The 22,060-nt window shown below is 43.8% G+C and overlaps 1 protein-coding gene across 5 annotated transcripts in view; it reads left to right on the forward strand.

Moving 5' to 3' along the window:
- The window catches only part of RNF152 (ring finger protein 152), an 82,305-nt gene that overhangs the window by 17,907 nt on the left and 42,338 nt on the right, over window positions 1–22,060 (forward strand). The window contains exon 1 of one of the 5 annotated variants that reach the window (XM_012446461.2): window positions 6,069–6,801. The exons of the other annotated variants lie outside the window; for them this stretch is intronic. The gene's annotated coding sequence lies outside the window, so the exon portion shown is untranslated. Of the gene's footprint in view, window positions 1–6,068; window positions 6,802–22,060 lie in introns of those variants that run through there. 5 annotated transcript variants of the gene reach the window in all.

Below are 22,060 nucleotides of genomic sequence, written 5' to 3' on the forward strand. Positions count from 1 at the left end.
ATACTCCTTTAGGAGGTTATCCTGTAGGAGTAAGAACATGTGTAAAAGGGATGCAAATGCCAGGTGGTATGGGAATGAAATGGTGGTGGGATTCAGAGGATTCAGAATGCCTTCACAAAAAATGTAGTATTTGACAATGCCCTTGAAGGGTAGGTAGTAATCGTCTGGACGTGTGGGCAGGGAGGAATGGCATCGGTGTCAGCACCAAAGTAAGTGGCTCCTGTCTTCCAGACAGCAAGTAATGCATTATGATGAGGACTGGGAGTTATGGGAGTATGGGAGTAGGAATGGTATGAAAAAGGGTTGGAAAGTTTGGTGGGAGGGGGATGTAGGGATTTATTTGACAGGAAGCCATTGATGGTTTGGGGACTGGAGCAGGATGTGGTCATAAAACTGTGTTTTTGGAAACTTAATCTGGCAGTCATCAGTATGGATTGGAGCAGACAGGGACAAAGGTAAGGTGGGGAGACCATGGGGATGGGTGGGGGAGGTCCAGAGATGTAATGAAGACCTGAGCCCTTGGGGAGGGTGGCAGGAATGGGAGGGTGAATGGATATAAGAGACATTTCAGAGACAGAAGTAGTAGAAGTTTGGAGATTAATTGAATGAGTGGAGAGATGTACACTGGTTTTCAAGTCTGAGGTATTGGGTGACTAATGGTAACAGATATAAAATTGCAGGGAAAGTAACAGATTTGGGAGAAATCAAGAGCTTGCTTTAGAAACAGCATTGAGTGGACAGGTCAGAGCTGTACCTTCATGGGTAATCCACACCCAAATGGTCATTATGTATGTGAGGCTGAAACAAGTTGCCATCAGGAAGAAAAGCCCTCTAAAGAGCTGACATGTAAAGGCATAGGTCTGAAGGATTGTAGGAACAAAGAACAAAAATTGTTTTCTGGAACAGAGGACACATGCATGCAATGACAATTTAATTTGATGTCTTGTTTAAAGTTATGATGTAGCTTAATTTATATTTCTTATTTCCAAATTGGTTATGATTTCAACTGGATTTAAAATACTGAAAATATTTTACAGACTGTGCTGAATGACTGTCCATATAGGATCCTGTCTGGAATATTGGGAATCTGGTTGGAAGACCTCTTCTCATACAAACTGGTTAACTCATTAGCCTCCTGATGTTACCCAAGTTGTTACCTCATTTAGAATGCCTGCCTTCTCTTTCTTCCTCTAACTTTCTATTCAAATCTTAACTCTTACTTCAATACCCTGTTCAGATTCCACCTCTGAATCCCTAATTCCAGCTGAAAATAGCCTTTGCTGCCTCCAACGTCTTACAGACCTTGGCATATCCCTGGGGATGGCCAGGTGCTGGCCGGTGATACTGGTGGGCCTTTGAGGGCTGGGTTTATCTTATTTATCTTTGCATCTCAGGCATCTTGCTTGTTTTTTTCACCAGGTCAGTGTAAAGAGTGTCTAAGGTCTGTACCCAATAAAGCTAAACTCCATCTAAGTTGTAAAAAACCCCAGCTGAAATAAAATACACTATGGAAGTGACTTTAACATCCTGAAAACAGGATAGCTAAGACCCAAACTGGGATTAGAACCTCACTATGCTTAGCCCTAAACCCAAGTAGTAAAAATAACAAAACTACTCACCAGAGAACTACAAGCAACAGCTTAAAACTACTTGGTGGTGCTTTATATCCTTCTAGAGGAGTCTGTTCTGTAATTGATAAACCCCGATATACCTCACCATCTCTTGCCACTCAGCCTGTATAACACCACCTTCAGCAAACCCTAAAAAGGCCTTAAAGTCAGCACAAGAACAGTTATGACTATTACTAGTTCTGCCTCCTTAAGGACTGCAGTGATCGAATGCTTTTTAAAATAGCCCCACGTTTTTGGAATATGATTTCTTCAGGTCCTGGTTGGTTGATTGAGGACTGTATCATCAAGAAACGTTCTTTACACTCTGTGCACACTAACTACACTTTGGTAGCTGAATCCTGTCTCTGTAATCAGAAATACAATGTGTTGGTTATCATCATTTGATATATTTGCCTGCTCTTCAAAAGACATTGACTGTCTTGATGGATTCTTCTCTTTGGTCAGCTCATGCCCTGTTAAACTGTGGCAGCGAGGAAGTAATACTAGGGGAAATTATTATGTCGTTTTGCCTTTGGTTTTGCCTAAGATGTCAGGGTAGCCTTTCAGGAACTGAAATACACTCAAGCCCAAACAAGTAAAACAGTAGAAAAGTATGAAATCAGTTTTTATATTTCTAAAATTAAATTAATTCGACAAAGTACACTTATTATGGTATGAAGAATGATCACGAATAAACAGAATGAAACTATGCTTATTAAGACAGATTAGGAAAATACTTTAGAGGATGCAGGGGGTTTACTTTTCCTTTTATGAGATTTGTTTACTAATAAAATTTCATCTCCCTCAGCCTCAGCAAGCTCCCAGTAATTAGTACCGATTAGCTAAGATCTGCTACCCTGTACTTGGACTGTTCTGTTTTCTCAGAAAACAAGTCCACTTTCCTTGGGTTGTGGGGAAAGAAGTTTTATTTTTTCAGCAAATGTGTCAGGTAAACTGGCATTCTAACAGACTTCTGAATAATTAAAGTTCACTATGTCGGCAGGAAAACGAACAAATGGTGGTGGTAACCCCACTGCTGTAAGATGTGAGGCCTGCCCGTGTTTAAGAATGGAGACTGAGGCCGGTTGGTGGCTCACAACTGTAATCCCAGCACTTTGGGCAGTCGAGGTGGGTGGATCACCTCAGGTCAGGAGTTTGAGACCAGCCTGAGCAACATGGAGAAACCCCATCTCTACTGAAAATACAAAAATTAGCTGGGCGTGGTGGTGTGCACCTATAATCCCAGCTACTTGGGAGGCTGAGGCAGGAAAATTGCTTGAACCCAGGAGGTGGAGGTTGCAGTGAGCCGAGATCGTGCCAGTGTAATCCAGCCTGGGCAACAAGAGCAAAATGCTGTCTCAAAAAAAAAAAAAAAAAAAAAGAATGGAAACTGCAACATTTTGAGTACAATTTTAAATATGAAATATCTCTGATATTTGTACTTCTGTAAGTTAAAAAATTGCTAATATACTTGGTGATAACTTTTAAGCATTTTGTGAAGCTCTATACAAGTTACTCAACTTAATTAGGAGTAGCTTCTGTCTTTGCCTCGTAGTTTTTGATGGGCGGACAGAAAGCACAGCAGTTTGGTAGCTTGCTCAAGATTGTACTAGCAAGTGGCAGGACTGGGACAGAACCCCACATCTGGGAAGTAGAATCATTGATGTGTTATAGTCCATTAAAATATATTAATCTTGCAAAATTTTGCAGTAAGTTATTGAAAAAATCAACAAAAGGAAGCTATTATCAGAAACAACAAAATAAACTACTAATAAACATCTTTAGAGTAATTCTTTGCTCACTACAAAGATGAGCATGGTATTAAAAATGAAATGCTAAAACTTTTAGAGTTTTAATTTTAGCCATGATGTGCTTTGGTAATAATAGAGTTGTAATGCATTATTTTCTTTTTTTCTTTTTTTTTTTTTTAGAGACAGGGTTTCACCATGTTGGCCAGACTGGTCTCAAACTCCTGACCTCAGGTGATAAACCCATCTCAACCTCCCAAAATGCTGGGATTACATTTTGGTGAGAGCCACCGCACCCGGCTGCCATAAATTATTTTCTTGTGGCTATTTTGTTTCTATACCAGAAATTCATCTGGAAATTATAGTACAACAAATAGCTGCTAAAGTCATGATGGTAGTAATTATATCAATGACATCGTTGTGGAAGTGGAAAATAATGAGGTTATTTTGACGGAAGTCCACTTCAGTAGAATAGCAAATGCTTTTCAAATGTAGGGCAAGTCAGAAGGGAAAGAGGCCTAACTTTGGGTTTATAATATATCACTAAAAGGGGGGTTTGGAGCAGGGAATGATTTCAGGAGTACTTTGGTGATTAAAAATTGGACTGCGAAGAGTTAATTCCAAATTTTTAACCAGACATTAAGGTTGTTAGCAATAGTTTTGGCTCTGATAGTAAGATTTTTTTTTTTTTTTTGAGACGGAGTTTCACTCTTGTCACCCAGGCTGGAGTACAGCGGCGTGATCTCGGCTCACTGAAACCTCCACCTCCTGGGTTCAAGCGATTCTCCTGCCTCAGCCTCCTGAGTAGCTGGGATTACAGGTGCCTGCCACCACACCTGGCTAATTTTTTGTGTTATTGGTAGATACTGGGTTTCGCCATGCTGGGCAGGCTGGTCTCGAACCCCTGACCTCAGGTGATCTGCCCACCTCGGCCTCCCAAAGTGCTGGGATTACAGGCATGAGCCACTGCACCCGGCCAATAGTAAGATTTTTCAACAAGCATTGTTAGTCTCTAGCCTGCTGCTCTGTGAAGTTTCTACCACTAGGACTGGAAGAAACTTCAGCCATCAGGTCTGCTACCTGACGTGGCTTGTATCTATGTCCCCACCCAAATCTCATGTTGAATTGTAACCCCCAATGTTGGAGGTGGGGCCTGGTGATAGGTGATTGGATCATGGAGATGGATCCTTCATGATGGTTTAGCTCCATCCCTTTGGTGCTGTTCTCCTAATAGAGTTCTTACCAGAACTGGTTGTTTAAAAGTATAGAGCACCTTTCCCAGCCCTTAGTTCTGCCATGTAAGATACCTGCTCCTGCTTTGCCCTCCACCATGTTTGTAAGTTTCCGGAGACCTCCCTAGAGCCAAGCAGATGCCAGCATCATGCTTCCTGTACAGGCTGTGGAACCTGTACACAGGTTATCAGGTTATAAAGAAAAGAAATCTCTTTTCTTTATAAATTACCCGGTCTTAAGTACTTCTTTATAGCAATGTGAGAACTGACCCATACACTGCCTTAATATAGGATCCTTTCTCGGAGCCTCCCTCATGAGAGGTTTTAGTTTTTGCCATGAAGGTACCTAGCTGTCAGAGGCTTACCACCTTCCAAGTAAATTGTTCTTGTTTTATAGTTGGAAAACCTAAGACTAAAAGAGGTAACTTGATAAGGGTGCTGCAGCTCCAAAGTGGGCCATGAGTTGTCCATGCCAGAACAAGCCAGACTGTTCACGTTCCAAAACCCAACCTTACCTTCCGAAGGCTCGGCATTGGGATACCATGAACCACTGTCATACAATCCCACGATCTGCAGAGTAACCATGGTTTTACCATTAGAGATTCATTTCTTAACGATGTGGTGAAAACACTAGAATTTTGCTCATTTGGTAGGCTGAGGACAATAGCCCTTCTCTTTATAATCAGCCTGAGTAAATTACTCACCCTTGCGGAACCTCTGTGTTCTGGGTTAAGATGAGACCAGCATTACCTATCTTCAGAGGTTGTAGAGATGAATCCTGGTAACTGATGTGCTGGAGCACTTGAAGGTATCTGGTGCTGTTTTAAGTATTGAATGTATGTGTTGCTTGATTCTCAGAACAGTAGTCTAAGGTAGGAATCCAGAGGCGGGCCCAGAGGAATGAAATGATGTGTCTGAGTCCAGAAGCTGGTAGGTGTATAATTCAGTGTAAATCAATTCCCTTCTGGTTTTGAGGGGAATCAGGGGCTGAGGGGATAGTTCTCTGTCATTGAGTCCTATGCTAAACTGACAGTGCCCTTGTGAAGGTAACACACACATCTCTGAGAGGTTGTAGTAGCCTGTTATTTGAATCGAAGCCTAAGGAGAAAGGCTCTGTCAGCAAACACAAATGCTTCTAGTAAATCCTAATAGCCCCTCTGGGAAGCAGCAGGTGCAGGGCCTTGGGATGCCATCATCAGGATGGGGCAGGGGATGTCTGATGGAGGGAATGTGAAAAAGACTAAGGTGGTGCATTATCTAGACAGCTGGGCTGAACTGACTTGGGGCTAGAATCATGGGCGTGTTGTGGAGCGGGTGGGTTAGGAGTCAGGTGGGCATTGGAGGTTGAGGAGGAGTCAGGGGCATAAAGAGAAAGAGGGATGCTCAGTTTCCCCTGGATTGTTTTTCCTGGACTGGAGCTGGCTCCTTACATGAGATTCACTTCCTTCCTTGTTGAGCCCAAAGAAGTGAGGTCCATAAACCATGTTAGGAAAATAGGACCTCGATGCTTTTTCTTTCTTGGTTAACCTTGAAAGAACTCCCCTTCTCCCTGCATCCTAAAAATGGAGAGAAGGAATGCTCTGATGTAAAACCTACAGGGGGTGGATTTCAGAGTTCATGCTTGGCCAAGAGTCAAACAACATAGCAGGCTTTGGAGCCACAGAGTTGGCAGGGATTTGAAGTCTTCTCTCAAGGGACAGCAAGCTAAGGGGTAAAGTGACAGGCGTGGTCTCTCCCCTTTCTTCTTGGGGTGGAAGAAAACCAGAGCAGGGGAGAACCCAGAGTAAAAAAAATTGCCATGTGGGAGATGAGGACAGGAAATGCATCAGACATGAAGATTTACGTGCCTGTGTGTGTTTACAGTAATCCATCCCAGCCTCAGAGGCTGGGATCAAGAGAGCCTGTTTCTCTTTGGAGTGCAGAGGCCACATCACAGCTGCAATGGGATTTGGCCACGGAAGGCTTCCTGCTGCGCTTCCCACACCCCTGACTCCAATGCAGCTTTTTTATAATCCTAAAAGCAGAGTATTCATGATAAATGTGGGCGCAGGAAAGTAATATTTCCGTATTTTCAAATTATTTCTTTCCCAGAGAGCTTGACGTTTGGAAGAATGGAAATACTTTTTTTTTTTTTTTAACGGTATAACAAATTATATGGTGACTTGCCTGTCTTTTCCTTCATGGATGGAAATTAGAGTCAACAAGCCCAAGGTAAAAGCCTCTATCAAGAAAATACAAATGATTCTAGCAAATCCTAATGACACTGTTTCTCTTATGGTTTCCTGTCCAAAGTACATCTGCTTATAAGCTTTCTCATTTTGTCTTTGCGTCATTGTGCCAAGTTCATGGATGCGAGAAAGCTGAGGAAGTTGGTGGTTAAGTGGTTTGTCTGAGTTTATGAAGATGATAAGCTGCCAGGTGTGTGCATGTGTGTGCGTGCATATGTGCGTGTGCACACTCAATTGCATGGGTTTTCCTTTCCATTCATTTACTGGACATTCATTTACTTTGAAGTTCTTTGTAAAACCTGTACTTATTCTAGTGATCTGTGATGTCATCCAGCACCCTGCAGGGTCAGCTGAGTTCTTGATTCCAAACTTTGCTGCATCCTTTGTTGAAGGTGTGAATGTTGTGAGTGTAAAGTAAACCTAAACTAATGGAAATAACACAGAAGTTTGTGTTCCTTTAAGTGGGTCTCTGGGTGTTCACTTTAGTGCCATCTGTGGTGAGGTGACAGGGCATTCCACATTTAGTTCTTTCCAGGAACAGAATCTCTCGTCAGGTGTAGGAGATAATATCTCCATGGCCACATTTATTTGGAAGTAGGGGTTGTTTTTATGTATCCTGAAAGATGAATCTTGAGACCAGTTTTCTTTGAACATTAAAGTTGCTTGGAAGTATGACTGGAAGAAGGCCCCTGACAACTTTTGACCCCACCCGGTGATTTTGTGAAGTTAGCAGTTAGAATTTGAGAATAGGTATTTCCTATTTCTTTGGATTTTACTAATTATGGTTTTGTAAGCAGTGAAATGGTTAAGAGCTTTCCTTTAGCTTATCCTACTTAAAGAGACGCGGTGAACTTAGGAAATTTCATACAACAAATGAGATTACCTCCGAGATGTTAGAATATTCTCAAAATCTTTTCTGAGAACCTCAAATGCTTATGAAAAACTTGTGTTCTTACAAATGGTGAATGCTTTTTAGCTACCCTAATCATGAAAGTGGGTAAGAACCCACTTTCATGATTAGGGTAGAAACCTAAGAACCTCAAGTATAGGCAATTTATTGTCCATCCGATTTTAAGTCATGTATGAAGATGTGTGGATGCTGCTGGTCTTTTCACACTGTTGCCTTTGTAATGCCTGCTCCTGACTTGACTACACACTTCCCTGCTCTGTCTTTCCACCACATAACTACAAGGCACAGTCTTGGCTCCCTCCAGCCTCTGACTCCCGGGTTCATGTGATTCTCCTGCCTCAGCCTCCTGAGTAGCTGGGATTACAGGTGCCTGCCACCACACCTGGCTAATTTTTGTATTTTTAGTAGAGATGGGGTTTCACCATGTTGGCCGGGCTTGTCTCGAACTCCTGACCTCAGGTGATCCACCCACCTTGGCCTCCCAAAGACTGAGATGACAGTCGTGAGCCACCACGCCCGGCCTAAAACCTGTACTTATTCTAATGATCCTGGTGGCTTCCCAGTCCCCTGCAGGATCAGCTAAGGGGCGGCTGTGCTGGGTTTACCTCTGTCCTGTAGTCTCTGAATTGACACTGAACAGTGTAGCTGCTCCTGCTCTTAAGATGTTAAATAAACCGGAAGGAAAAGAGAAATATATTGGGACATATTTTTAACATGCTTTTAAACATCCCCGAAACGTAACACAGATATGTGCTGTAAGCCTACAGCAACACCTGAAGGCCAGCCTCTACATTGGGTAGCTTGTTCTGAATGCCTGTGCTGGCTACGAGGAAAATGACTTGGGAGAGGAGCCCGGGAAAGCCCAACTGCACACATTACCGTGAATCTCCTCGGACAGCTCTGTAAGTGAGGAGCTGGGGTATCTGGATTGCCCCTAGAAGGTGAGCAAAATTGATTTAATATATTGTTTGTGTTAGCTAGCATATTCGTTTAAGGTTAAATTTACATAATAGTAGAGTTGTAGTTTTATGTGCGTTATGTGTATTTTTATAGTACAGTGGGGGTTCCTTATAGAATTAGTGTTCACTGGACATTTGTGGCCATTTTCTAGGATTTAGGAGCAGTATTTTACATTTTAAATGATTACTGTGAATTCAGTTGTTATTTTTGTATTTCCTGCCACATTACTGGTAATATCTGGGTTTATCTGATGCTGAGTTTATAGTCAGAAATGTATCCCAGGATGGTGAGGCTGGCGGTATGGAGAGTTTAGCCTGGTTTACATTCGGTTCACCCTGGGTTGGGGGTTGCTGGAACAGTTTTATTGATAGTGGATGCTCTCCTTCCTTAAAATGAAAATAATAATAATAATAATAAACACCAAATCTCTTTCAAATATCTCTTTTCTCCTGTTCCCCCTCCTCCCAGGAAACAACTATAAAAACCAGACTGAGCTGAAGATTCAGTGTGTATTTTTTTTTTTTTTTTTTGAGATGGAGTCTCGCTCAGTGCAATGGTGCAATCTCCACTCACTGCAACCTCCGCCTCCCAGGTTCAAGCAATATTTCAGCCTCAGCCTCCCGAGCAGCTGGGACTACAGAAGCGTGCCCCCACACCCAATTAATTTTTTGTATCTTTAGTAGAGATGGTGTCTCACCACGTTGGCCAGGCTGGTCTTGAACTCCTGACCTCAAGTGATCTACCCACCTTGGCCTCCTGAAGTGCTGGGATTGCAGATGTGAGCCACCACACCTGGCCCCCAATCTTTTTGTATTCGTCATGTGTGGGTAACTCTTGAGTTCCCAACTCTTGCTGATTTAAAATCTGCCACAGGCTTTCTTCCTAAACCCTTCAGCTGGCGAGCATCTAGGCGCTCTCCCCTCACTTGATTGCAATGTTTGATGAGAAAAAAAAAAAATTCCTGATGTGCAGAGCATTTAATAAGCCCACATAAGCCCCTTCCCATCTCTCCACTCCTGCTCATAAGGGACCTCACAGGCATTCTGGGACAAGCCCCTAAGTCTGTTTTTTTTTTTTGGTGTTGTTTTGCTATTTAAAATTTCACTGATTTGCCTTAATGCATTCCTTGGTGTTGAAGGTATGGGCTGTCTTGCCATGTGCTGCTGAGCGGTGGGGACAGAGGGGAACTAGGGGAAAGCAAGAGCCACTGCTTTAAGAAGGTCACACCCCCGTGTCACTGCCAATGTTGGAAGGAAGTAGTGAATTGTTGATGAAGGGATGAACATGGCACTGTAGAAGCACACAGCAGGGAGAGAAGGCACAGAGGAGAAGCATGGGGAACACCATGTGCAAGTAATTGCCCGAGATAGGAGGGCAGATGGAGGACATGGGTCGGATGAGGCCGGAAACGTAGCCAAGTCACCAAAGGACATGGAGCCCCTCCTGGGGTGTGTGGCCTCACTCTTGGTCCTAAGGAGCCATGGGATGGCATGATCAGGTGACTCAAAACATGGAAAAGTGGGCTGAGAGTGTGGTGTGAATCTTGGCCTTGCAGGTCCTCGCTCTGTAACTTGGGGGAGTGTATGAACATCTGTGCTGCCAGCTCCTGGTCTGTAATAAGAAGACAATGAGGGTGACTTCCTCAAGTTGTCTTGAGGATAAAGGAGTCCCGTGTGTAAGGCGCCTGGTGGGGAGTAGCCGTCCATGGGGCTGTCTGGACCCCACTTGCTGTCTAGAAGCAGTAGGTCAGATGGTTGGCATTGGGGAAAGATGGGAGGCAGGGGGAACCTAGTTTGGAGGGCTTTGTGATGATCTGGGCAGCGGTTACCAATGAGGGTGGGGCCCTGTGCCACTTTGCCCTCCAAATTCCCTTGGAGGTGGGAGTCTGTGGCCAGGAATATTCCTGCCTGTTCCTCCACCAAGCCATAAGAGTAAACCCAGGCAGTGGTAGGAACAGAACTGAGAAATTTTAGGAGGCAGAATAACTGAGGCTTGGTGAAATTTAGGAAGCCTTATATCATCTGTTGGACAGCCTGTTGTCTAGTGTCCTGCCGTTCTAACAGGGAGACATGTAATTGACACTCAGCCGACTAGTCTTCCTTGCAAACTAATAGAAAGTAGGCATTTAAAAAAATGGTTTTAAGCAGATTTTGTGTAGGTTTCTTTGGGGTTTGGGACAGGTATCATGGGAATATTTGCCTTCGGCTTAAAATGAGTTTCCTTAGAAGTCCATTGGGCTCAATGTGTAAACTCTAATGTTCAGAAAATTCTTTTCTGAGGTACAAAGTATTAGTCCATTCTGAAGCTCTTTGTGGCAACAGAGACTCTAAGAACTAAATTCCGCAACAGAATGGAAGCTGCTAGCAGGGGATTATCTAGTACTGGGGTTTAGGCATTTTGCAAAACAATTCAGCAAAGTCTATAAAGGCAATGGGGGACAAATAATATTGCTTTTTTGTGCTGCCAACCAGGTTTGTCACATGGATTAGTAATTTAGATAGGAACAGCCATGAATCACTGCTTAGAGTTTCACATTTAATTTGATCCTGGAAGCAATTTCCTTTCAAATTCTCGAGCTGTAGTTATCATTAATGCATTAAACATTATGAAACCCAGAGAACTACTAATTCACTTTGAAATAAGTAGACATTTAAATCTGAAGAAGAAACCTTAAATTTTTTCAGTGGTATTTAATATTTTCAGGCTGACAAAATGTGGCATGGCATTTTGTAGATGTGGTTTCCCCAGAATTATTATTGATAGGTATTGGAGTAGATGTGCCAGACAATTTGGCTGCAGGTTTTAGGGATGTGATATTGTGATATAATAAGAAATATATATATGTGTATATATATATATGTTTGTTTTTCATCCTCCATTATCTGCTACCGAGCTCCTAAAACCCTTGCAATTTCCTAAGTGATAGAGATTAGAGGATTATCTTTTGTTTTTCATCATAAACTCCTTTTTTTCTTTTGTTTTGAGGCAAAATTTTCTCTTGTTGCCCAAGCTGGAGTGCAATGGTGTGATCTTGGCTCACTGCAACTTCTGCCTCCTGGGTTCAAGCAATTCACCCGCCTCAGCCTCCTGAGTATCTGGGATTACAGGCATGCGCCACTATACTCAGCTGATTTTTTGTATTTTTAGTAAAAACAGGGTTTCACTCTGTTAGATATACTGGTCTCGAACTCCTGACCTCAGGTGATCTGCCCACCTTGGCCTCCCAAAGTGCTGGGATTACAGGTGTGAGCTACCTTGCCTGGCCATAAACTCCTTTCCACCAAACCTTAGCTTATGCTAATGAGGTGACTCTTGGTGGACTCTTAGCTGGCTTCAGAGTGCGGGCTGGTTGCCAGAGGAACCAACCCTGTGATTAGAGGGTTGTGACTTTCTGCTTCACCCCAGGCTTCCTGGTAGGGAAGAAGGGCTGAAGATGGAGTTAATCCCCAGCAGCCAATGATTTATTTGACTATGTCTATGCAATGGAGCCTCCATCCAACCCCTAAGTGATGGGGTTCTGGTCGGTGAACACTTGGAGGAGCTGGGAGGGTGACGCCTCCCAAGAGGTCATGGAAGCTCTGTGCGCCCAACCTTGCCCTGTGTGTTTCTTCCATTTGGCTGATCTGAGTCGTATCCTTTATCATAAACCAGTAATAGCCATAAGCTGTTCCTGAGTTCTGTTAGCCATTCTCACAAGTTAGCAAACCCAAGACTGGGTTGTGGGAAACCCCATTGATAGCCAGTCAGTCAGAAGCACAGGAGGCCTGAGACTTGTGCTTGGCATCTGGAATGGGGGCAGTCTTGTGGGGCTGAGCCTCTGACGTGTGGGGTCTGTGCTGACCCCGGGTAGTTAGGATCACAATGGAATTGAGTTATGGGACATCCGATTGGTGTCCGGAGAGTTGGAGACTTGGTTGTTGAGGTGGAAGAAACCCACGTGTTTGATGTCAGAAGTGTTTTATGGGTAGAAACAGATTGTGGCTGTAAGGGGCAGGAAAGATGAAGTCAGATTCTCTTATTGACCAATGACTGGGTGTTTTTCAGAACGAGAAAGATGAACATATGTGGAAAAGGCAGCTGATTAGAGCGGGAGCTCACCACCCAAGTTCCTTGTCATCAGTGCTGTTCAGCTTAACCCTTTCAGTCCTGTCCTTGCCTTGGACACTGGTCACTCTGCCCTGGCTCTGCCTTCGTTACTCTTGTTGGGTGTTGCTTTGGGGAGAGGATCTGTCCAGTCATCAGATGTCCTCAGACACTAGTGTGTAATGCCCCCACCTCTTCAGCACTCCTGGAAGCCTAGCATCAGGAAAATGCACTTGGTACAGCATGCTAGTTAAGGACAGGCCATACGGCTACCCAGGATTTCTTGGAGATTTGGAAGCACAGAATGAGACGGAATGTAAAGGCTGAAGCGTTGACCTTTCCAGCCTGGAAAATGTGCTTAGGTTTTTCCCCTCAAAGATATTAAATGCTGCCATGTAAAAAGTCAGCAGGAGAATCTTAGGATTGTGTCTACAGTGATGTTACCTGAACAACTGAAAAAAGTCAAGGGACTGCTTTTCAAGAGCGGATGTTTTATGGCCAAAACATTTGATTTGTTTTGGACATGGATGCCTTCCAGAACTTTCGGTTACCCTGTCTTTAAAATTTTTTTAAGATAATTTTGGCTGTGTGTAGGGAAAACTCTACCTGTGTATTTTTGGTCTCACACCACGACAATCGTCAACACACAAGTAGAGATACCAGGTGAGTGTCCTCTAATTCAGTTCCAACACTGCCTACCCAGGGATAATGTCAGATCCCACTGGTTGAGGGTTCAGTCCCCAAGACTGCTCCTACCCGCACACCAGTTGTAAGTCTGGGCCTCCACAGAACTTCTGACCAACCGGCTTCAAGTTGAAGTCCCATAACCCCCACTTTGGCTTCGATTAATTTGCTGGATCGGCTCACAGAACTCTGTGAAACCCTTACTTATGTTTACCGGTTTATTGTAAAAGATATTGCAAAGGATATAGGTGAAGAGACACGTGGGGCAGGGGATGGGGAAAGGGTGTGGAGCTTCCATGCCCTCCCTGGGTGCCACCCTCTGGGAACCTCTGCGTGTTCAGCTGTCTGGAAGCTCCTTGAACCCTGTTCACTGGGTTTTTATGGAAGCTTCGTGACATCAGCATTCCATCCTCCAGGGCATGGAGGGGGACACTCTCATGGAAGGGTCTTAAGACCCTCAATCAGAAAAACAATAGTGTCCTGCCCTGGGACAGGTGAAAGAGAGGCGGAGGAAGGTGAGAGGCCTGTCCCTGAGGCCTGACACATCCAGCATTATAACGAAAGACTGTAACAAGGGATATGGGAGTCATGAGCCAGGAACCATGGAGGAAAACCAATCCATATCCTAACGCCACAGGCCAAACGGTTTCTTACCCTCCTCTCCCACCTTTTTAAAGGCCTCTTGCTCTTGCTTTGTTAGCTGAAGTTCTTTTCAGGACGGTCATCTCCTCTCTGGGCGGTCTCTGATCCCATGTTTCCTTGTGTGTGAAATGGAAATGAGAATTTTTTCTTCCTTTTCTGCCACACGCATTGTCGTGAAGATTAAATGAGATGATGGATATGAAAATACTGCATCTAGTGCCTTTTAGTGAGCATATGAGGTAGAGAGGAGATGGGGGCTCAGGATGGAGGAGGGAGAGCTTTGTATTAATATGTAAATAGGGAGGAAAAAGCCTCAATTCCTACCTTTTCCCACTTCTGGTCCTTCCCCAACTTGGGACCTGAATTAGCGAGAACATCCAGCTTCTTCTGGGAAGGAAAGTTCTTCTAAGAACCTCCAGGAGTTGTATTCGTTTTTCCAATTTAACCAAGCCACTTCTGTGAAAGGTGTTCCTTAGTGCTATAGTTTGGATGTTTGACCCCTCCAAATCTCTTGTTGAAATTTAATGCCCAGTGTTGGAGGTGGGGGCCTAATAGGAAGTGTTTAGGTCACAGAAGATCCCTCGTGAGTAGATAAACATTCTGTGGATTGGTGAGTGGGTTCTCACTCTATTATTTTCCACGAGGGCTGGTTGTTACAAAGAGCCTGCCTCTCTCGCCATGCGATCTCTGCCCATGCCAGCTTTCCTTCGCCCACTGCCATACGTGGAAGCAGCTTGAGGTCCTCACGAAATTCCCAGTCTTGAACCTTCTGGCCAATGGAACTGTGAGCTACGTAAGCCTGTTTTCTTTATAAATTACCTATCTAGCAACACTAAATGGACTAAGACACTGAGTGTAATATGACAGTCATGCCTCACTTGACGATGGGAATATATTTTTAGAAATGCATCTTTGGGTGATTTTGTTGTGTGAGCATGATAGAGTGAGTACACACACACCAACCGAGGTGATGTATCCTAGTACACGTGTACACTATACAGTATAGCCATTGCTCCCAGGCTGCAAACCTGTACAGCACATTATCATACGGAACACTGCAAAAGCAATTGTAACATACACAATAAGTATTTGTTTATCTAAACATGGAAGAGACACAATAAAAATATGGTATAAAAGATTCAAAAGGTCCACCTGGATGGGACACTCACCATGAATGGAGCTTGCAGGACCGCAAGTTGCTCTGAGTGAGTCGGGAAGTGAGTAGTGAGTGGGTGTGAAGGCGAGGACCTTCCTGTGCCCCGCTGTAGACTTTACACACGCAGTACCCTTAGACAACACTAAATTTATACAAAATATTTTTCTTCAATAATAAATGAATCTTAGCTGACTGTAACTTTCTCACCTTATAAACTTCTAAATTTTGCTTAACTTTTGGACTCTTTTGTAATAACGTTTAGCTTAAATCACAAACATCGTACAATGGTACCGAAGTATTTTTCTTTATATCCTTCTTCCATAAGCTTTTATTCTATTTGTAAAATTAATTTTTTCCTTTTTTTAAAGTTTTTTGGTTAAAATCTAAAATGCAAATACATTAGCCGAGGGTTGCACAGGGTCAGGACTGTCAATATTACTGCCTTCCCCCTCCACATCTTGTCCCACGGGAAGGTGTTCAGGGCAATAATGCGCATGGAGCTGTTATTTCCTATGACAGCAGGGCCTTCTTCTGTATACCTCCCGAACCACCTGCTGGGGGCATTTTACAGTTAACTTAAGTAAGTAGGAGTACACTCTAAAATAATGATAAAATATAGTATATAGTATAGTACATGCAGCAAAAAAAGCAGTAACATAGTCATTTATTATCATTATCAAGTATTCTGTACTGTATGTAATGTTTATTATCATTATCAAGTATTCTGTACTGTATGTAATGTTTATTATCATTATCATGTATTCTGTACTGTATGTAATGTTTATTATCATTATCATGTATTCTGTACTGTATGTAATGTTTATCATTATCAAGTATTCTGTACTGTATGTAATGTTTATTATCATTATCATGTATTCTGTACTGTTCCTAATGTGTGTGCTAGACTTTTCTGCAATTGGCTGCAGGGTAGGTTCATTTACACCAGCCTCACCATCAACATGTGAGTAATGCATTGCAGTGCAACAGTGCTATGATGGCTATATCACCAGGCAATAGGAATTTTCCAGCTCCATTATAATCTTATGGACCAACATTTTCTATGTGGTCTGTTATTGACTGAAGCATTATATAGTGCATGACTGTGTTTTCTCTTTGCTATTTGGTGCTACTTCTAAATTGGGATGGTTTTATGATTCCTCAGTTGTTTGCTTCCCTCTTACATGAGTTTTCTAGGGCTGCCTTAACAAAGTAGGTGGCTTCAAACAACAGAAACTCTGTCACAGTTCTGGAGGCTGGAAGTCCACAGGCACGGTGTCAGCAGGCCCATGCGCTTCTGAGACCCATGGGAGAACCCTTCCTCGCTTATCCAGCTTCTTGTGCTGTCGGTAGTCCTTGGCATTCCTGGCTTTTGGCTCCTGTCATCACATGGCTATCTCTCCTCGTGTGTCTTTGCTGTGTTAAAGGACACTAGTCATGTTGGATTAAGGGCTCACCCTACTCCAGCATGACCTCATCTTAACTAGTGACATCTGCAGTGACCCAATTTACAAATAAGGCTACATTCTGAGATGCTGGGGTTCAGGATTTCTTTTTTTTCTTTTTCTTTTTGGAAACAGAGTTTCAGTTGTCCAGGCTGGAGTGCAGTAGTATAATCTCGGCTCACTGCAACCTCTGATTCCTGGCTTCAAGCCATTCTCCTGCCTCAACTTCCTGAGTAGCTGGGATTACAGGTGCACACCACCATGCCTGGCTAATTTTTGTATTTTCAGTAGAGATGAGATTTCACCATGCTGGCCAGGTTGGTGTCGAACTCGTGATCTCAAGTGATCTGCCCACTTTGGCCTCCCGAAGTGCTGGGATTGCAGGCATGAGCCACTACGCCTGGCCTAGGGGTCAGGATTTCAACATATCTCTTTGGGAGACACAACTCAACCCATTCCCCCACCCCTCATAGGTGGGTGATGCCCCTTCACTCTGCAGCTTCAAGTCCCATTTCTGAGGGCAGCATCTGCTGGTCGGCACGGGAATGCAGCTCCTTGACTCTCCAGAACTCTTAGCCTTGTAATCATGCCTCTGACTCATGTGTCGGGAGCCCCAGGAACAGTGTGTAAAAGTGACGCTGTATTTCTGAAGCACCTCAAGTTTGAATTTGTGCCGCAACAGCCCTCTCATGCTCTGTTGTGTATTTTATTTCAGTCAACTAAACCTGAAACTGATGGGCTTTGATAGTACCAGTGGGAAGGACAAAAGTCCTTACAGTTTTATTTTTGAAACAATTGGTTTGATTAGAAGTACCGAGGTGGGAATTTGAGCAAGTGCATACTCGTCCCAGTCTGCGAGGTGGAACAAGTGCACAGTGGCTTCTGCATGGTGGTGATGACTTGTAGGAAGCCATCAGCCCTCATTTACAATACGGGGTCATGGCTGAGGGACATCAGATGGACCCACGTGGGTTAGAAAGGGCCTTCTTCGGTGAGGGTTGCAGCCAGCTGACATTGCAGCACTGCACTCTAGCCTGGGTGACAGAGCGAGACTCTGTCTCAAAAAAAAAAAAAAAAAAAAGGCAAGGGCCTTCTTCACCTTCCTGTAATTGGATATTGACATAACTCGGTGCGTAAGAAACATGGAGTTTCCCCAAATATTATTTATACGGTAAGAACAAAGCCAGGGACCCCGAGTTTAGTTTTTGTTTTGTCTCAGGCTTACTGACTAAACTTAAGCACATTTCCTATTTAAATAGGATCTCCGTTTTTGTGAAAATAGCGAAATTTGCTGCATCATGATGTCTGCAAGGCAATTAATAGGTTGCTGAATGCAAACTGCTGGCAGACCTCAAGTAAATAGCCAGGGGTGATGATGAGGATGGCCACTCTCCAGCTTCATCTCCACGGAACACAGAAGTTTTAGGCTGGGACACAGGATTTCAGTAAGAACAAGGCCAGACCTAGGAATGAGTACTGCGGACTGGCTTGGTGGGAGCCCTGAGTGGAAATCGACCACCAGGTGAAGCGGAGGGGCTGCGGTAAATTTGGGGGCCCGGGGCATTCTTCAGGGTGATGGGTTGGGATATGAAGTCTAGGGAGAGGTATTGGGGAAATAGTTCTAGAGGTGGCTGGATCTCAGGGGCAGATTCCTCATCCTAGGGTATATGGTTGCAGGGAGGTAGGTCTAGAGGACTTGTGGGAGGGAGGGGCTGGCAGGAATCTAGCAAGTGTCAGATTCAAAGAGCTGAGGAGCCAAGAAAGCACTCAATGTCAAAGAGCCCTGGGCAGGAGGTCACAGGGGAGCCCATAGTCAGTTAGACCTGCGCGGAGTCCCAGAGGGTTATACCAAACTGTCTAAATGTCTCTCCTAAGGTTAAGGGTGGTCCTGGAAATTGGGGTAAAGGGTTTGGATGTAGCTGCAGAGGGAGATTTCAGAAAGACAGACAGTTGTCTTTTTCAGCCCCTGCTGGGGTGGCTCTGCTTCATTTATTTTAATAGATTATAGCAGAGGAGACCCAAACAGAAAGCTAAACCCATCCCCTCTCCCTCAGATTGACTAGAGTTGTCTTTTGCTCCTGCTGTTGTTGTTTTGGTTGTCTGATTATTTATATAATCACAAGGCAAATGCGTGATTTTGGAAAATGCTCTTGAATGTAGCTGTTTATACACTTCCATGACAAATTTACTTTAAATGACTATTGATTAACAGGAGTGAGGCCGAAAAGTGTTTTGTGATGGGCTATTATCTGAAACTAGATGAATAAAGGCCCACAGTAGTGGTGTTTCTTTTTAATTATTTTTTTATTTTTATTTTTTTAATCACTGGTGAGTCCCTGGAGGACGTGGAACTTGTTGTCAGGACATGGCCATGAAATGGAAGGTGTGGTCATTTAAAAGAACTAACAGTAGGTTTGAAGAAAAATTACAGCAGTAACAACAGACTGGGGAACATTCTCCTGCCTGTCGCTGCTTGAAGAGAAAAAGCCATTTTATTGGCTTTTGAAAGTTTGCTTCATTTTATCAGGATTCAAACTAGACTTCAGAGGCCCTAAAGGTTCTAAAGCAATTCCCAGGCAAAATATTTGACAGCTTTTAGTATAAAAATTATTTCAGTTTCACCATGTAAATAAAAATCACGTGGACACAGCGTGTGGTTCCCGGAGCAGGCATGGAAGATCTGGGCTTTTGACATGAATTGACTTTGGCCAAATCATTTAATTTCCTTAAGTCTCAGTTTTCTCATCTGCAAAATAGAAAAGGATCTGCACTTTCTCCCTGTTACAGCGTTGGGGGTACTGGAGACAGTGCTTGAAACCTGACGTATGATGCAAATGAGAACAGGAATTATCAGCAGGAAGCAAAAAGTGAGATTCTCTGTCTTTTATGCCTGTCCCCTGCCTCTATTTTAATTATATCCACTCTAGAGTTTTGATTGAATAATGCTGGTTTCTCCTTGTTTTACTACTTAATTAATTTAAAATGTTGCCCTGAGTAATAGCTCTGGATCTAAATGAGCGCTGTTAGAAGAGGAGGGACTGTGTACGGATGCTTGTAAATAATGCTTAGGTGACACTATTGTGATAATTATGGCTTTTTGAAGATGAGCTTTATAGCTAGTTCTCAATTTTCCTGTCGATTTTTTCCTGGGCTCTCTCACTTCAGTGAACACATTTGTTACGTGGAGCTGGTTGTTCGGGGAACTGAATCCCAGGAGATGTCAGCAGCTCTGTGACTCCATTTTTCATTTTCTGTGGCTAACTTCGCAGACCCTCAAAAGTACAAAAGATTGCTCTACCACCCCTCTTCCCACTTCTTACCTCTAGTAAGGATGTGGAGTGAGTAAGGACAGCAGAAAGAAAGGGTAGCAAATCTCCTAAACACTCCAGTTTTCAACTCCCAGGAATAGCCACCCCTGGATCTGAGTGACCGTGAAGGTGATGCTGGATCCTTGGTGGCTGGTAGGGTCCTAGCTGTGATCCTTTATGTGGGATTCGCATCTCAAGACTGTCTTTACCCCTTCCATCCCTTCTGTGCCTGTGCTCAGGGGCCCTGTGTGCTAGAGCTGGCCTGAAAGAATAGGCTCTGTGGCCGTTGAGCCCCCAAGAAGCATCTTTGAAATGAACATCCTTGACCCCCAGGCTTTGTAGTGTCCCCAGGAGAGGAACCCATTGTGTATTTCACCCTGTCATTTTCCAGTTTATGTGTGTTCTCCAGCATTTAGTTTTTTCAAGAGTCTTAGACATTGGCTTCATTGTCATCACTTTACTCACCAACTCAATTAGAATCTCATTTCAGATAGAAATCAGCCAGTGAATATTGTTAATGGATCTTTCGGAAGCTTTTAGAGTCAGAATTGGAAAAGACCTTGGAAGGTCATCTATCCAGCCCTCTCCTCTTACAGATGAGAACCCTGACAGCCAGAGAAATCGTATGACTAGGCTAGTGAGTTAGTGTCAGAGTCAGGACTAGAACCCAGGGCCCTTTAAATAACTGTTTTTTGGGAAACACGGAGTGGTCATATTAAAGTATGTGGAGTAGTGAATACTTAGCAGGTGTACTCTTTCCGTTTACTCGTTTATTTTTGAAGCCATTGTCACGGGATCCTTGGGGAGTTGCTTTGCCAGCTGGAAACCTCTGGGGTCAACAGCACCTTCTGCCTGAGCATTGCTCGTGTCTGCTGGGCTCATTCTGCCCACTTGGCCTGGCAATCTGTGCTCAGTTCATGCTACCAGCCCAGCTCCCACACCTGTCAACGTGAGCCAGGCATGGAGGGATGAGGTTGTGTGGCGAACGACTGTGAGGTCCAGCCACTGCGTACAGCCAGGCACACCGGCTGCTGAGGTGGGGCAGGCAGCTCCAGGCACTGGCACAGGTGCTGGCTCCATGTGAGGCTGTAGCTGGACCAGATGTACTGCACATGGCTTCCATTGCAGACCCACGTCTGGACGAGGGGAATGTGGTGGTACCCAGAAGGTTGGAGACTCTGAGAACCTCAGGGCCCCAAAGAGGATGTCACGACCCTGGGTTGGGGAGCCCCTAAGTCTGGGCTATGGAGCACCCAGCCCCAGCCACGCCTCCCTGGCCATAGCGGGCATCCCTGCAGTGATTGCTTCAGACAGGCCGTTTCTGCCATCACTATGATATCATCAAAATAATGAATCACATGAACCAGAACATCCTATTTTATTAAACTTTTATGGTTGACTCTTGGTAAACCAGAATTCTCTTACAATGCCAGCCTTATTGAGAAGCTTTACAAAATGCATTATTTTACTTTTCTGAACTATTGACCACAGTTGACTCTTTTTCTTAGAGATCAGGTAATCTTGCTGCCCTTCAAATCATTCCTCCCACTGGTTATAATTGTGGGAGATGATAGCTTCAGAGCACGCGTTTGGCATGAACACAAGCCAGCAGCTCCCTCTCCCCACCACCATTAGCTTACTTAAAATATAATATTTAGGTTGTTTGAATTCTTCCACGTGACCTTTAAAGGCCCCATTGCTGGTATTTTGTAGTATTTGAGACAGTCTGAGTTATCTGTGGTTCAGGAAAATCATGTAACTTGCTGCTGTTATACCAGTAGCATCTTGATGTGGCATTGATTTTTTTCCCTGCTATTTTCACGTCAGGTTGAACACAGAAATAGGCAAAACATAAGCTTGGCAGTGAGCTTTGCTTGGCTTGTTTACTTTCTCTCATTGTTAAAGTGGCCGTGATTCAGCACTGGGTTCTTTTCTCACTGATGCACCAGTGAAAGGAGAGAGAGAGAGGAAATTCCAAGTTACCAATAAGAATATGAACATCATAGCAGAATATCCTCCATGTTGAAAATTTTAATCACTACCTTCCAATTACCCCA

The sequence above is a fragment of the Aotus nancymaae genome, unplaced genomic scaffold (genome assembly GCF_030222135.1).
Source record: "Aotus nancymaae isolate 86718 unplaced genomic scaffold, 86718_ANA_hifiasm-v0.15.2.pri h1tg000020l, whole genome shotgun sequence".
NCBI classification, from domain to species: Eukaryota; Metazoa; Chordata; class Mammalia; order Primates; family Aotidae; genus Aotus; species Aotus nancymaae.